Raw genomic sequence first — 2,360 nt, 5'->3', positions numbered from 1 at the left:
AACGTACAACATTTTTTTTCTATTAAACGATTTTGTCTTTGTTGCTCTTAGTTATAAAGGATGGTAGCACAGCATTTTTGAATGATTGTCTTCATGAGTTTGTCTGCATCCATATTGCATGTTTCCTCTCACTTGCAAAGTATGTTTGCAGTTATTTCTTCGAGTTCTTTCAAAGCTGTTCTTTCTGCGTTTCCGCTCACATATTTTTAAATCTGTTTCATTGAGGTTCCAAATAATGTCTCATTGGCTTCGATATAACACCTAGAAGTATTTATTCTTATGCACACATGCAAAGTATGTTGCAGCTGTTATTTCTATGAAATTATGTTGTCTTTGCTATTCTGTTACTAATAAAATAGTTTTTTTTTTCACTGCTTGTCCTATTTTGGCACAATCCCTAAACTGAACTTGAGTAGTTTTACTAAGGGCACCCATCTCACATGAAATTGAACTATCAAACATATTCTACCTGCCTTCCTGAAATAAATTACTATGAATTTGATATGGTAATTAATACTGAGACACTAATTTGGGCAAAGAGCACTAATGACTTGTTTAAGACTTGAAGCTAAAAGTTGAGGACTTGCAACTCGACTTGGACTTGTCTGTCTTGACTCGGGACTTGACTCGAGACTTGAATGCAAAGACGCGAGACTTACTTGTGACTTGCAAAACAACGACTTGGTCCCACCTCTGCTACACACTGACTAAAATTAAAAAAGTGAAAAAGCATAATAGGACCCCTTTAACACGTTTTCTAAGCAGGAAGTGAAAGTCCCTGGCGTTCATTGTTTGTTGTAATCATGTAGGTAGTGTTTTAATTATTTTTCTCTTTGTTAATACGCTCACAACTGTAATAAAAAGTAATGCCATCTTGCATTAACTGTCGGTGATATCTAAATAACTGACATTTTACTTCTGCGTGAAAAGGTAACTTTATGTTTTGAGCGTGCACATGTGGGACTATGATAGTTGACAGCTGCTTGTGCGCTTTCGAGTTTTTGTCACACATGACTTCAGTATATATTGCATGTGTTTAACAGCGTTTTGACAGCAGATTGCTTGCTGTGTGCAGTTTGTGATGTGATGTCTGACAGCGGTTCTTGTGTGCTGCGTGAAGTGACTCTGCTCGCCAGTAGGGGAAATCCTGCTGAACGGCTGTGAGAAGGGAGTTCATACCATTAATTAGTGATGGGAAGTTCGGTTCTTTTCCGCGAACCGGTTCTTTCGGACAGTTCGATTCAATAAACCGGTTGAAAAAACCGGTTCACCGGTTCTTTTACGCTCGACGTAATGACGTCATTGGCGATGACGTAATGGCGTCAAGTCTATCGCGGGCTTAACACATTCAAATATAAAGTCAGTAATCATAACATCAGTCAATTAAAACATCATTATAATCTGATACGTTTCTTACAATTTGGATTTTTGTATCTAAAGCATCAACACATATACAGGCAGTGATCTGCAAACTAGGATGTTTTACAGTTATGACGTCAATAAATTAGTCTTCATCAGCGCAGAAACTATGCTCCACTTACTATGTATAATCCATTACGGTTTATTTGTAATTAAGTAAATTTACGTTTCGCCGGATTGCCCTTCATTCAAGTCTTCGGTTTACCCGCGCTCATAACATTAGCACAGAATCAGTTGTCCAAAAGAACCAGTTCGGTTCAGACGTGCTGTGTCAGTCATAGTAGGCAATCTGTTCGGTAGCTTCACGCTGAATCACGCATGCGCAGTATCATCAGCTCATCGGTTCTCAAATCGGACATGTCCGAAAGAAACGGTTCTCGGTTCAGTGTACTGGTGATCCGAAAACCGATGCAACCGATTCTTGACTCGAGAACGAGAACCGTTCTAACCGGCACGCTGCACGCACTCAGTATCAGCTGCTCTACTCGTGTTCATGTTCTATTTACTACAAACTCAATTTGTGAATGTGTCATCGTTAACTATAATTACAGTACAGGTATTTCATAAATCATCCCTTATTCCTATATAACGTAGTCTTAATTATTGTCCAACTTCCCTGACAAACCCCTTTGGCCTATAACCTAACAGAATCTTCAACTGAACAAAGTACACAGATTAGATACATTAATCTTTTTTAAAAAACTAAAATAAAATATATTTATATTATCACACTTTCTGATGTTTAACAAAATACTTGGATAACATGCTTTTCGTCCTCTTGAAAAATTACACGCATGCGCAGTATCATCAGCTCACCGGTTCTCAAATCGGACGTGTCCGAAAGAAACGGTTCTCGGTTCAGCGTACTGGTGATCCGAAAACCGATGCAACCGGTTCTTGACTCGAGAACGAGAACCGCTCCAGCAGTGGGCGTGTACATT

General features: G+C 38.9%; 1 pseudogene; it reads left to right on the top strand.

Annotated features, from left to right (window-relative positions):
* The first annotated feature begins 997 nt into the window (after positions 1-997).
* Positions 998-2,360, top strand: part of LOC107717069 (methylated-DNA--protein-cysteine methyltransferase-like) — a 2,827-nt pseudogene continuing 1,464 nt past the window's right edge.

This window comes from Sinocyclocheilus rhinocerous, unplaced genomic scaffold (assembly GCF_001515625.1).
Source record: "Sinocyclocheilus rhinocerous isolate Xijiao unplaced genomic scaffold, SAMN03320098_v1.1 scaffold119, whole genome shotgun sequence".
NCBI classification, from domain to species: Eukaryota; Metazoa; Chordata; class Actinopteri; order Cypriniformes; family Cyprinidae; genus Sinocyclocheilus; species Sinocyclocheilus rhinocerous.
The sequence above is the reverse complement of the archived record's forward strand: the minus strand, read 5'-3'. Positions and strand labels throughout refer to the sequence as shown.